This window comes from Hyla sarda, chromosome 3 (genome assembly GCF_029499605.1).
Source record: "Hyla sarda isolate aHylSar1 chromosome 3, aHylSar1.hap1, whole genome shotgun sequence".
NCBI classification, from domain to species: Eukaryota; Metazoa; Chordata; class Amphibia; order Anura; family Hylidae; genus Hyla; species Hyla sarda.
The window spans coordinates 100,889,525-100,903,906 of record NC_079191.1 but is presented as its reverse complement, the minus strand read 5'-3'; positions in this window follow the sequence as shown (position 1 = coordinate 100,903,906).

Sequence of the window (14,382 nt, the reverse complement as noted above, 5' to 3'; positions counted from 1 at the left end):
TCCTTGATGTCTACTCTGCTTCTCCACGTCTTACTGTGCCTGTGCGGATGTCTGCCTCTGCCTTCTCCTTCTCTGCTGTGGCCTTCTTGGACTCCGGATCTGCAGGAAATTTTATTTTGGCCTCTCTCGTCAACAGGTTCAACATCCCGGTGACCAGTCTCGCCAGACCCCTCTACATCAATTGTGTAAACAATGAAAGATTGGACTGTACCATACGTTTCCGCACGGAGCCCCTCCTAATGTGCATCGGACCTCATCATGAGAGGATTGAACTTTTGGTCCTCCCCAATTGCACTTCTGAAATTCTCCTTGGACTTCCCTGGCTTCAACTTCATTCCCCAACCCTGGATTGGTCCACTGGGGAGATCAAGAGTTGGGGGCCCTCTTGTTCCAAGGACTGCCTAAAACCGGTTCCCAGTAACCCTTGCCGTGACTCTGTGGTTCCTCCTGTAACCGGTCTCCCTAAGGCCTATATGGACTTTGCGGATGTTTTTTGCAAAAAACAAGCTGAGACTCTACCTCCTCACAGGCCTTATGATTGTCCTATCGACCTCCTCCCGGGCACTACTCCACCCCGGGGCAGAATTTATCCTCTGTCCGCCCCAGAGACTCTTGCCATGTCTGAATACGTCCAGGAAAATTTAAAAAAGGGCTTTATCCGTAAATCCTCCTCTCCTGCCGGAGCCGGATTTTTCTTTGTGTCCAAAAAAGATGGCTCTCTACGTCCTTGCATTGACTACCGCGGTCTTAATAAAATCACGGTTAAGAACCGCTACCCCCTACCCCTCATCTCTGAACTCTTTGATCGCCTCCAAGGTGCCCACATCTTTACCAAACTGGACTTAAGAGGTGCTTATAATCTCATCCGCATCAGAGAGGGGGATGAATGGAAAACGGCATTTAACACCAGAGATGGACACTTTGAGTATCTGGTCATGCCCTTTGGCCTGTGCAACGCCCCTGCCGTCTTCCAAGACTTTGTTAATGAAATTTTTCGTGATCTCTTATACTCCTGTGTTGTTGTATATCTGGACGATATCCTGATTTTTTCTGCCAATCTAGAAGAACACCGCCAGCATGTCCGTATGGTTCTTCAGAGACTTCGTGACAATCAACTCTATGCCAAAATAGAGAAATGTCTGTTTGAATGCCAATCTCTTCCTTTCCTAGGATACTTGGTCTCTGGCCAGGGACTACAAATGGATCCAGACAAACTCTCTGCCGTCTTAGATTGGCCACGCCCCTCCGGACTCCGTGCTATCCAACGTTTTTTGGGGTTCGCCAATTATTACAGACAATTTATTCCACATTTTTCTACCGTTGTGGCTCCTATCGTGGCTTTAACCAAAAAAAATGCCGATCCCAAGTCTTGGCCTCCTCAAGCGGAAGACGCCTTTAAACGGCTCAAGTCTGCCTTTTCTTCGGCTCCCGTGCTCTCCAGACCTGACCCATCTAAACCCTTCCTATTGGAGGTTGATGCCTCCTCTGTGGGAGCTGGAGCTGTCCTTCTACAAAAAAATTCTTCCGGGCATGCTGTTACTTGTGGTTTTTTTTCTAGGACCTTCTCTCCGGCGGAGAGGAACTACTCCATCGGGGATCGAGAGCTTCTAGCCATTAAATTAGCACTTGAGGAATGGAGGCATCTGCTGGAGGGATCAAGATTTCCAGTTATTATTTACACCGATCACAAGAACCTCTCCTACCTCCAGTCTGCCCAACGGCTGAATCCTCGCCAGGCCAGGTGGTCTCTGTTCTTTGCCCGATTTAATTTTGAAATTCACTTTCGGCCTGCCGATAAGAACATTAGGGCCGATGCTCTCTCTCGTTCCTCGGATGCTTCTGAAGTTGAACTCTCTCCGCAACACATCATTCCTCCTGACTGCCTCATTTCCACTTCTCCAGCCTCCATCAGGCAAACTCCTCCAGGAAAGACCTTTGTTTCTCCACGCCAACGCCTTGGAATCCTCAAATGGGGTCACTCCTCTCATCTCGCAGGTCATGCGGGCATCAAGAAATCTGTGCAACTCATCTCTCGCTTCTATTGGTGGCCGACTCTGGAGACGGATGTTGTGGACTTTGTGCGAGCCTGCACTATCTGTGCCCGGGATAAGACTCCTCGCCAGAAGCCCGCTGGTTTTCTTCATCCTCTGCCTGTCCCCGAACAGCCTTGGTCTCTGATTGGTATGGATTTTATTACAGACTTACCCCCATCCCATGGCAACACTGTTGTTTGGGTGGTCGTTGATCGATTCTCCAAAATGGCACATTTCATCCCTCTTCCTGGTCTTCCTTCAGCGCCTCAGTTGGCTAAACAATTTTTTGTACACATTTTTCGTCTTCACGGGTTGCCCAAGCAGATCGTCTCGGATAGAGGCGTCCAATTCGTGTCTAAATTCTGGAGGGCTCTCTGTAAACAACTCAAGATTAAATTAAATTTTTCTTCTGCATATCATCCTCAATCCAATGGACAAGTAGAAAGAATTAACCAGGTCTTGGGTGATTATTTACGACATTTTGTTTCCTCCCGCCAGGATGACTGGGCAGATCTTCTACCATGGGCCGAATTCTCGTATAACTTCAGAGTCTCTGAATCTTCCTCCAAATCCCCATTTTTCGTGGTGTACGGCCGTCACCCTCTTCCCCCCCTCCCTACCCCCTTGCCCTCTGGTCTGCCCGCTGTGGATGAAATTTCTCGTGATCTTTCCATCATATGGAGAGAGACCCAAAATTCTCTCTTACAGGCTTCATCACGCATGAAGAAGTTCGCGGATAAGAAAAGAAGAGCTCCTCCCATTTTTTCCCCTGGAGAAAAGGTATGGCTCTCCGCTAAATATGTCCGCTTCCGTGTCCCTAGCTATAAGTTGGGACCACGCTATCTTGGTCCTTTCAAAATTTTGTGCCAGATTAATCCTGTCTCTTACAAACTTCTTCTTCCTCCTTCTCTTCGTATTCCTAATGCCTTTCACGTTTCTCTTCTTAAACCACTTATCATTAACCGTTTCTCTCCCAAATCTGTTCCTCCCACTCCTGTTTCCGGCTCCTCGGACATCTTCTCCGTCAAAGAGATTTTGGCATCCAAAAAGGTCAGAGGGAAAACCTTTTTTTTAGTGGATTGGGAGGGTTGTGGTCCAGAGGAGAGATCCTGGGAACCTGAAGACAATATCCTAGACAAAAGTCTGCTCCTCAGGTTCTCAGGCTCTAAGAAGAGGGGGAGACCCAAGGGGGGGGGTACTGTTACGCCGAGCGCTCCGGGTCCCCGCTCCTCCCCGGAGCGCTCGCTACACTCTCCTCACTGCAGCGCTCCGGTCAGATCCACTGACCCGGGGCGCTGCGATACCGCCTCCAGCCGGGATGCGATTCGCGATGCGGGTAGCGCCCGCTCGCGATGCGCACCCCGGCTCCCGTACCTGACTCGCTCTCCGTCAGTCCTGTCCCGGCGCGCGCGGCCCCGCTCCCTAGGGCGCGCGCGCGCCGGGTCTTTGCGATTTAAAGGGCCACTGCGCCGCTGATTGGCGCAGTGGTTCCAATTAGTGTTATCACCTGTGCACTTCCCTATATCACCTCACTTCCCCTGCACTTCCTTGCCGGATCTTGTTGCCATCGTGCCAGTGAAAGCGTTCCTTGTGTGTTCCTAGCCTGTGTTCCAGACCTCCTGCCGTTGCCCCTGACTACGATCCTTGCTGCCTGCCCCGACCTTCTGCTACGTCCGACCTTGCTTCTGTCTACTCCCTTGTACCGCGCCTATCTTCAGCAGCCAGAGAGGTTGAGCCGTTGCTAGTGGATACGACCTGGTCACTACCGCCGCAGCAAGACCATCCCGCTTTGCGGCGGGCTCTGGTGAAAACCAGTAGTGACTTAGAACCGATCCACTAGCACGGTCCACGCCAATCCCTCTCTGGCACAGAGGATCCACTACCTGCCAGCCGGCATCGTGACACATACCCTAAGGGGGATCCCTACTGGACAATTTCTGCGTGTGAGAAGGAACTGTAGTCGACCCCAAGATTTCAAAACACAGGCTTTGGACCTTACTAACAGATTTAAAAAGAGGGGATACCCGAGAAGTATTATATCCCAGGCCTATCAGAGGGCTAATGGCATTGAAAGAAGATCACTCCTTGATGGGACTTCAGAAAGACTGGAGGATAACACTCTAAGATTTGTGGCCACATATAACAACCAGTGGCAGGACATCAGGAAAATATTGGGTGAGAACTGGAACATTTTGTTATCAGATAACCAAGTTAGAAACGTGGTACCTGAGAGACCAATGTTGGTCTCAAGAAGAGCGCCAAATTTGAGGGACCTATTAACAAGGAGCCACTTTCAGAAACCCACAAGATCTTTAGGCCGGGGCTTCAAATATCATGAATCATATCCGTGTGGAGATTGTACTGCCTGTCAGTTTATGACACCTAAGCAGGAATTTACCAATCCACGAAATGGAAAAAGTTACCATTTAAAAAATTACATTAACTGTAAAACATCACAGGTCATATATACTATCATTTGCCCTTGTGGCAAACTATATGTGGGGCAAACAGGACAACAGCTTAGAAAAAGAATACAGAAGCATCTATCCACCATAGCATTGGCTCGTCGGGATAAAGACAGATTCAAAACCCTGACAACCGTGGCAACCCATTTTTTAGAACATCATGGAGGACGTTCATATGGCTTACAGGTTGTCGGCCTGGAAAGAGTTACGACAAATATGAGAGGAGGACCCATTACCCAAAGACTGTTACAAGTAGAATCCAAATGGATTTTCGAATTGGGAACAGTGTCTCCCTGGGGCATGAATGAGGACCTACTGTTCACTGGCTTCTTGGGTCGACGATCATTTAGGCATCTTCTAGTAGGGATGACTTGAAGCATTATCCAGTTCACATGTCACCCATTCTAAACAGATTATGCTGATCTTGAGTTACTGTACTTACCTCCTGTTGTTCGAACACTTGCTGAGTCTCAAATGTCGGGTGTGATGTGGATTCTAGGAAGATGATAAAAAGGAGAACACATGAGAATATTTGGATATACTCGTAATAGCTTGATGCTTATGGATTATGGATTCTTCAGCCTGGATTTGGGCCCTACTGACTGCTGTTAGTCCCCCCTAGGATGAAAAACTCTCTGGTTATGATACTGGATGGAGTTTTTTACAACCTCTTTGGTATGTGGAAGACACTAACCTATTCATATGGACAACCTATGGATTGATGGACTTTTTTTGTAGCCATCCCCCCACACACACTTTAACAACATCTATGGATGTGGACTCCATTATGGAGACCTGGGACTGCATTCATTCAATAAGAAGAGGACGCCACTTGCCCAGTTTGGATAATTATTGAATTTTGAATATTAATGTTTTATATATTATCTTAATATTGATTGATCTTACATTGACCTAGTCAGGAGGCCCTTGAGGGTTACACAGGCTGTTGAGACTAAGGGGATATTGGACTATCCTCTATCCGCATAAGATACCAGGTATGATACATCAATGGTGACCAAACCTTGTCGGAGAGATATATATATATCTAATTTTTGATATTGCATGCATGGTGGGTTATCAGATTGGACGAAGACCTTCACATGTTTGATTTTATTATTATCATGATTGGGATTTGACAGTAATCATATGGACAATTTATTTGCACCAATTTTATTACTAATTTTATTATATATTTATTTATTTTATTTTTATTCTTTCACTTTGCACATATACTAATGTACATGTGTGTGGGTGGTTGTGTGTTTTTTTACACACACACACACACACATATGTATAGTCGTTGGTATGAATTACTTAGATATATATATATGTATATTGTCTATTCCCAATTATTTATTTAATTACATATATATTTTTTTATTATTATTTCTTATATAACGTCTATATCATGTGACGGGCCAGTTCATTTACCATCAATTTGCATGCATATTACAGCTTTATTATTGAGTCCAAATTGTGTACATTGTTATGTACTTACCTGGTGTCCTCACATATGGGGTGCGCATGCGCCAAGGCACAACAAAGTTCTTAACAACATGTGATCACATGACGCCTCACGTGACCGTTCGGTCACGTGGGACGCACTTACTCCCGGATGCGGCACTATCGCACATGACAGTCAATATCAAGGAGAAGAGATCATGTGACCACTAGGTGGTCACATGATCTACACTTCTCGTGACGCACACATAGCGGAAGTGGGTGGCGGAGGCGGAAGTGTACGCCGGCTCCACTATACACAGCGTGATTGACCCTCGATGTACTCACCTGACAGGTATTACCCAATATACTATGCTGATATATAAGACCCCAAGGGCAGGTGGACTACAACACCCCTGAGGAAGTCACAAACGGTGACGGAACGCGTGGGGCTTAGGGGTCCCGTCCCGCTACTTACCATTTCGGCTCCTTTGTTCTGTGGTTGCTGTGCACTGGTGATATGTATTTATTTATCTTTTCTTTGTACACCGTGTATTTCTTCTCATTTGATGTTAGGATTATTTATTTGGTGACATAGATTGATGCTGTACGTGTACCATTGTTACGCCGAGCGCTCCGGGTCCCCGCTCCTCCCCGGAGCGCTCGCTTCTCTCTCGCTACCGCAGCGCTCCGGGCAGCTCCACTGACCCGGTGCGCTGCGATACCGTCTCCAGCCGGGATGCGATTCGCGATGCGGGTAGCGCCCGCTCGCGATGCGCATCCCGGCTCCCGTACCTGACTCGCTCTCCGTCTGTCCTGTCCCTGCGCGCGCGGCCCCGCTCCCTAGGGCGCGCGCGCGCCGGGTCTCTGCGATTTAAAGGGCCACTGCGCCGCTGATTGGCGCAGTGGTTCCAATTAGTGTGTTCACCTGTGCACTCCCTATTTATACCTCACTTCCCCTTCACTCCCTCGCCGGATCTTGTTGCCATTGTGCCAGTGAAAGCGTTTCCTTGTGTGTTCCTAGCCTGTGTTCCAGACCTCCTGCCGTTGCCCCCGACTACGATCCTTGCTGCCTGCCCCGACCTTCTGCTACATCCGACCTTGCTTCTGTCTACTCCCTTGTACCGCGCCTATCTTCAGCAGTCAGAGAGGTTGAGCCGTTGCTAGTGGATACGACCTGGTCACTACCGCCGCAGCAAGACCATCCCGCTTTGCGGCGGGCTCTGGTGAAAACCAGTAGTGACTTAGAACCGATCCACTAGCACGGTCCACGCCAATCCCTCTCTGGCACAGAGGATCCACTACCTGCCAGCCGGCATCATGACAGTAGATCCGGCCATGGATCCCGCTGAAGTTCCTCTGCCAGTTGTCGCCGACCTCACCACGGTGGTCGCCCAGCAGTCACAACAGATAGCGCAACAAGGCCAACAGCTGTCTCAACTGACCGTGATGCTACAGCAGCTACTACCACAGCTTCAGCAATCATCTACTCCACCAGCTCCTGCACCTTCTCCGCAGCGAGTGGCCGCTTCTGGTCTACGACTATCCTTGCCGGATAAATTTGATGGGGACTCTAAATTCTGCCGTGGCTTTCTTTCCCAATGTTCCCTGCACTTGGAGATGATGTCGGACCAGTTTCCCACTGAAAGGTCTAAGGTGGCTTTCGTAGTCAGCCTTCTGTCTGGAAAAGCTCTGTCATGGGCCACACCGCTCTGGGACCGCAATGACCCCGTCACTGCCTCTATACACTCCTTCTTCTCGGAAATTCGAAGTGTCTTTGAGGAACCTGCCCGAGCCTCTTCTGCTGAGACTGCCCTGTTGAACCTGGTCCAGGGTAATTCTTCCGTTGGCGAGTACGCCGTACAATTCCGTACTCTTGCTTCAGAATTATCCTGGAATAATGAGGCCCTCTGCGCGACCTTTAAAAAAGGCCTATCCAGCAACATTAAAGATGTTCTGGCCGCACGAGAAATCCCTGCTAATCTACATGAACTCATCCATCTTGCCACTCGCATTGACATGCGTTTTTCCGAAAGGCGTCAGGAGCTCCGCCAGGATATGGACTTTGTTCGCACAAGGCGTTTTTTCTCCCCGGCTCCTCTCTCCTCTGGTCCCCTGCAATCCGTTCCTGTGCCTCCCGCCGTGGAGGCTATGCAGGTCGACCGGTCTCGCCTGACACCTCAAGAGAGGACACGACGCCGCATGGAGAATCTCTGCCTGTACTGTGCCAGTACCGAACACTTCCTGAAGGATTGTCCTATCCGTCCTCCCCGCCTGGAAAGACGTACACTGACTCCGCACAAAGGTGAGACAGTCCTTGATGTCTACTCTGCTTCTCCACGTCTTACTGTGCCTGTGCGGATATCTGCCTCTGCCTTCTCCTTCTCTACTATGGCCTTCTTGGATTCCGGATCTGCAGGAAATTTTATTTTGGCCTCTCTCGTCAACAGGTTCAACATCCCAGTGACCAGTCTCGCCAGACCCCTCTACATCAATTGTGTAAACAATGAAAGATTGGACTGTACCATACGTTTCCGCACGGAGCCCCTTCTAATGTGCATCGGACCTCATCACGAGAAGATTGAATTTTTGGTCCTCCCCAATTGCACTTCCGAAATCCTCCTTGGACTACCCTGGCTTCAACTCCATTCCCCAACCCTGGATTGGTCCACTGGGGAGATCAAGAGTTGGGGGCCCTCTTGTTTCAAGGACTGCCTAAAACCGGTTCCCAGTACCCCTTGCCGTAACTCTGTGGTTCCCCCTGTAACCGGTCTCCCTAAGGCCTATATGGACTTTGCGGATGTTTTTTGCAAAAAACAAGCTGAGACTCTACCTCCTCACAGGCCTTATGATTGTCCTATTGACCTCCTCCCGGGCACTACTCCACCCCGGGGCAGAATCTATCCTCTGTCCGCCCCAGAGACTCTTGCTATGTCGGAGTACATCCAGGAAAATTTAAAAAAAGGCTTTATCCGTAAATCCTCCTCTCCTGCCGGAGCCGGATTTTTCTTTGTGTCCAAAAAAGATGGCTCTCTACGTCCTTGCATTGACTACCGCGGTCTTAATAAAATCACGGTAAAGAACCGCTACCCCCTACCCCTCATCTCTGAACTCTTTGATCGCCTCCAAGGTGCCCACATCTTTACCAAACTGGACTTAAGAGGTGCTTATAATCTCATCCGCATCAGAGAGGGGGATGAATGGAAAACGGCATTTAACACTAGAGATGGACACTTTGAGTATCTGGTCATGCCCTTTGGCCTGTGCAACGCCCCTGCCGTCTTCCAAGACTTTGTTAATGAAATTTTTCGTGATCTCTTATACTCCTGTGTTGTTGTATATCTGGACGATATCCTGATTTTTTCTGCCAATCTAGAAGAACACCGCCAGCATGTCCGTATGGTTCTTCAGAGACTTCGTGACAATCAACTTTATGCCAAGATAGAGAAATGTCTGTTTGAATGCCAATCTCTTCCTTTCCTAGGATACTTGGTCTCTGGCCAGGGACTACAAATGGATCCAGACAAACTCTCTGCCGTCTTAGATTGGCCACGCCCCTCCGGACTCCGTGCTATCCAACGTTTTTTGGGGTTCGCCAATTATTACAGGCAATTTATTCCACATTTTTCTACCGTTGTGGCCCCTATCGTGGCTTTAACCAAAAAAAATGCCAATCCCAAGTCTTGGCCTCCTCAAGCGGAAGACGCCTTTAAACGGCTCAAGTCTGCCTTTTCTTCGGCTCCCGTGCTCTCCAGACCTGACCCATCTAAACCCTTCCTATTGGAGGTTGATGCCTCCTCTGTAGGAGCTGGAGCGGTCCTTCTACAAAAAAATTCTTCCGGGCATGCTGTTACTTGTGGGTTTTTTTCTAGGACCTTCTCTCCGGCGGAGAGGAACTACTCCATCGGGGATCGAGAGCTTCTAGCCATTAAATTAGCACTTGAGGAATGGAGGCATCTGCTGGAGGGATCAAGATTTCCAGTTATTATTTACACCGATCACAAGAACCTCTCCTATCTCCAGTCTGCCCAACGGCTGAATCCTCGCCAGGCCAGGTGGTCTCTGTTCTTTGCCCGATTTAATTTTGAAATTCACTTTCGGCCTGCCGATAAGAACATTAGGGCCGATGCTCTCTCTCGTTCCTCGGATGCCTCGGAAGTTGAACTCTCTCCGCAACACATCATTCCTCCTGACTGCCTGATTTCCACTTCTCCAGCCTCCATCAGGCAAACTCCTCCAGGAAAGACCTTCGTCTCTCCACGCCAACGCCTCGGAATCCTCAAATGGGGTCACTCCTCCCATCTCGCAGGTCATGCAGGCATCAAGAAATCTGTGCAACTCATCTCTCGCTTCTATTGGTGGCCGACTCTGGAGACGGATGTCGTGGACTTTGTGCGAGCCTGCACTGTCTGTGCCCGGGATAAGACTCCTCGCCAGAAGCCCGCTGGTTTTCTTCATCCTCTGCCTGTCCCCGAACAGCCTTGGTCTCTGATTGGTATGGATTTTATTACAGACCTACCCCCATCCCGTGGCAACACTGTTGTTTGGGTGGTCGTTGATCGATTCTCCAAGATGGCACATTTCATCCCTCTTCCTGGTCTTCCTTCAGCGCCTCAGTTGGCTAAACAATTTTTTGTACACATTTTTCGTCTTCACGGGTTGCCCACACAGATAGTCTCGGATAGAGGCGTCCAATTCGTGTCAAAATTCTGGAGGGCTTTCTGTAAACAACTCAAGATTAAATTAAACTTTTCTTCTGCATATCATCCTCAATCCAATGGACAAGTAGAAAGAATTAACCAGGTCTTGGGTGATTATTTACGACATTTTGTTTCCTCCCGCCAGGATGATTGGGCAGATCTTCTACCATGGGCCGAATTCTCGTATAACTTTAGAGTCTCTGAATCTTCCTCCAAATCCCCATTTTTCGTGGTGTACGGCCGTCACCCTCTTCCCCCCCTCCCTACTCCCTTGCCCTCTGGTTTGCCCGCTGTAGATGAAGTGACTCGTGATCTTTCCACCATATGGAAAGAGACCCAACATTCTCTTTTACAGGCTTCATCTCGCATGAAAAAGTTTGCCGATAAGAAAAGAAGAGTTCCCCCCATTTTTGCTCCCGGAGACAAGGTATGGCTCTCCGCTAAATATGTCCGCTTTCGTGTCCCCAGTTACAAACTGGGTCCACGCTATCTTGGTCCTTTCAAAGTCTTGTGCCAAATTAATCCTGTCTCTTACAAACTTCTTCTTCCTCCTTCTCTCCGTATTCCTAATGCCTTTCATGTCTCTCTTCTTAAACCACTCATCATCAACCGTTTCTCTCCCAAATTAGTTTCTCCCACTCCTGTCTCCGGTTCTTCTGACGTCTTCTCAGTGAAAGAGATACTGGCCTCCAAGACAGTCAGAGGAAAAAGGTTCTTTTTGGTGGATTGGGAGGGCTGTGGACCTGAAGAGAGATCCTGGGAACCTGAGGACAACATCCTAGACAAAAGTCTGCTCCTCAGGTTCTCAGGCTCTAAGAAGAGGGGGAGACCCAAGGGGGGAGGGTACTGTTACGCCGAGCGCTCCGGGTCCCCGCTCCTCCCCGGAGCGCTCGCTTCTCTCTCGCTACCGCAGCGCTCCGGGCAGCTCCACTGACCCGGTGCGCTGCGATACCGTCTCCAGCCGGGATGCGATTCGCGATGCGGGTAGCGCCCGCTCGCGATGCGCATCCCGGCTCCCGTACCTGACTCGCTCTCCGTCTGTCCTGTCCCGGCGCGCGCGGCCCCGCTCCCTAGGGCGCGCGCGCGCCGGGTCTCTGCGATTTAAAGGGCCACTGCGCCGCTGATTGGCGCAGTGGTTCCAATTAGTGTGTTCACCTGTGCACTCCCTATTTATACCTCACTTCCCCTTCACTCCCTCGCCGGATCTTGTTGCCATTGTGCCAGTGAAAGCGTTTCCTTGTGTGTTCCTAGCCTGTGTTCCAGACCTCCTGCCGTTGCCCCCGACTACGATCCTTGCTGCCTGCCCCGACCTTCTGCTACGTCCGACCTTGCTTCTGTCTACTCCCTTGTACCGCGCCTATCTTCAGCAGTCAGAGAGGTTGAGCCGTTGCTAGTGGATACGACCTGGTCACTACCGCCGCAGCAAGACCATCCCGCTTTGCGGCGGGCTCTGGTGAAAACCAGTAGTGACTTAGAACCGATCCACTAGCACGGTCCACGCCAATCCCTCTCTGGCACAGAGGATCCACTACCTGCCAGCCGGCATCGTGACAACCATCTTATTAGTTAGCACCACTGCTTGAGCCATTGTATTGTACAACAGAGGGACGGGACTTTGGTGAGAAGGGGATTCATGGCCCCTCTCCCATGTTGTAGAGGTTGCTCGATTGAGAGCTTTTAATTGATTTTAGCCCTTTTGTGTCTTTTTTGCAAACTTTATATGATACTTAATAAAATTTGTTACTTATATGAATATTGATCTTGTGGTGTGCACTCTTTACAGTAATCCTTACCCTTGCATAAACCAGATAGGAATAGTACTGCTTAACATGCCACTCCTATCTTGTGGCACATTAGATTGCACGCGCAGTGCCCCAAATTTGAAGTAGGAGGTACGACCAAGCATCTTTTTTCCATCTCCCGGTTCCTAAAATCGATGCTATATACACGTCCCCTGATAGGGGACGGACCAGGGATTAAAATGATAAGAATAGTACTACTTAACACACCACTTCTATCTGGTGGCACATTAGATTGCACGCGCAGTGCCCCAAATTTGAAGTAAGCAAGCATCTTTTTCCATCTCCCGGTTCCTAAAATCGATGCCATATACACGTCTCCTGATGTAACAGGGATAAAACTGATAGGAGTGGTGTGTTAAGTAGTACTATTCCTATCAGTTTAATCCCTGTTACATCAGGGGACGTGTATATGGCATCGATTTTAGGAACCGGGAGATGGAAAAAGATGCTTGGTCGGGCCTCCTACTTCAAATTTGGGGCACTGTGCGTGCAATCTAATGTGCCACCAGATAGGAATAGTACTACTTAACACACCACTCCTATCAGGTGGCACATTAGATTGCACGCGCAGTGCCCCAAATTTGAAGTAGGAGATCCGACCAAGCATCTTTTTCCATCTCCCGGTTCCTAAAATCAATGCCATATACACGTCCCCTGATGTAACAGGGATTAAACTGATAGGAATAATACTACTTAATACACCACTCCTATCAGTTTAATCCCTGTTATGTGCCTTTTATTTTTTTGGTTCAGTTTTTGAAGCCACAGTGCAGCACCAGAGGCCAGAAAAATTAGGTATGTACACATGCCTGAAAAATTACGAAATGTTGCAGCCGCTGCTGTAGCAGCGGCCAGAAAAATTGATGTTTGTTTCCCAGGCAGAAAGTGCCCTAAAACATTGCGGCTTGAACCCTAGTTGGTGGCAGATATGTCATGCAAGTCATCCGGCATTCAGAGATAAAATACAGCAGCGTGTGGACCATTTTAGCCAAAGGCAGCTCATCTCATCAGGCCTTTTTTAGTCGAATGTATCGCCCACTGTCAGTCCCTTCGGGATCCATCCCTCATTTATCTTAATAAAGGTGAGGTAATCTAGACTTTTTGACCTAGGCGACTTCTCTTCTCAGTGACAACACCTCCTGCTGCATTGAAGGTCCTTTCTAACAGGACACTTGAAGCGGGGCAGGCCAGAAGTTCTATCGCAAATTGGGATAGCTTAGGCCACAGGTCAAGCCTGCACACTCAGTAGTCAAGGGGTTCATCGCTCCTCAGAGTGTCGATATCTGCAGTTTAGGCGAGGTAGTCTGCTACCTGTCGGCTGAGTCGTTCTCTGAGGGTGGACCCCGAAGAGCTGGGGCGATGCGTAGGACTTAAAAAGCTCTGCATGTCCTCCATCAACAACACATCTGTAAAGCATCCTGTCCTTGCCGGCGTGGTAGTGGGAGGAGGAGGATCACTTTCACCTCTTCCCGTTAGATTCCCGTTGTGCTGTGACATCACCCTTATACGCTGTGTAAAGCATACTTTTTTATTTATTTTAGAACTGCTGCATCCTTTCCGACTTGCGGTAATTCGGTAACATTTCAGGCACTTTCTGCTTATACCAGGGGTCTAGTAGCGTGGACACCCAGTACAGGTTGTTCTCCTTCAGCCTTTTTATATGAAGGTCCCTCAACAGGCACGACAGCATGAAAGACCCCATTTGCACAAGGTTGGATGCCGAGCTACTCATGTCCCGTTCCTCGTCCTCAGTGATCTCACTGAAGGTATGTTCTTCCCCCCAGCCACTTACAACACCACGGGCACCAGATAGGTAACAACGAGCACCCTGGGATGCCTGTTGTGGTTTGTCTTCCTCCTCCTCCTCAAAGCCACATTTCTCATCTGACTCCTCTCCCTCACAATCCTCTTCCAGCTTTGCCGCAGGTCCAGCAAGCGATGC